This window comes from Leptonychotes weddellii, chromosome 7, assembly GCF_054177405.1.
Source record: "Leptonychotes weddellii isolate Sample4059 chromosome 7, ASM5417740v2, whole genome shotgun sequence".
In the NCBI taxonomy this organism is placed as follows: domain Eukaryota; kingdom Metazoa; phylum Chordata; class Mammalia; order Carnivora; family Phocidae; genus Leptonychotes; species Leptonychotes weddellii.
The window spans coordinates 134,477,531-134,478,309 of record NC_138375.1 but is presented as its reverse complement, the minus strand read 5'-3'; positions in this window follow the sequence as shown (position 1 = coordinate 134,478,309).

The following is a 779-nucleotide window of genomic DNA, read 5'->3' as shown; positions in this document are numbered from 1 at the left end:
TAAAGCATTGATGAAAGAAATTGAAAATGACACAAAGAAATGGAAAAACATCCCATGCTGTTGGATTGGAAGAACAAATATTGTTAAAATGTCCATACTACTGAAAGCAATTTACACATTTAATGCAATACCTATCAAAATACCAACAGCATTTTTCACAAAACTAGAAAAAAAATAATTCTAAAATTTGTATGGACCCACTAAAAAGCCCATATAGCCAAAGCAATCTTGAAAAAGAAAAACAAAGTTGGTGGCATCATAATGCCAGATTTCATGCTATATCACAAGGCTGTAATCACCAAGACAGTATGGTACTGGCACAAAAACAGACACATAGATCAATGGAACAGAATAGAGAACCAGGAAATGGACCCTCAACTCTATGGTCAACTCACCTTCGACAAAGCAAGAAAGAATGTCCAATGGAAAAAAAGACAGTCTCTTCAAAAAATGGTACTGGGAAAATTGGACAGCCACATGCAGAAGAATGAAACTGGACCATTTCCTTACACCATACACAAAAATAAACTCAACATGAATGAAGGGGCTAAATGTGAGACAGGAATTCATCAAAATCCTAGAGGAAAACAGAAGCAGCAACTTATTTGACTTCAGCAGCAGTAACTTCTTCCTAGTCATGTCTCCAAAAGCAAGGGAAACAAAAGCAAAATGAAATATTGGGACTTCATAAAGATAAAAACCTTCTGTACAGAAAAGGGAACAGTCGACAAAACCAGAAGACAACCTACAGAATCGGAAAAGATACTTGTAAATGTCTT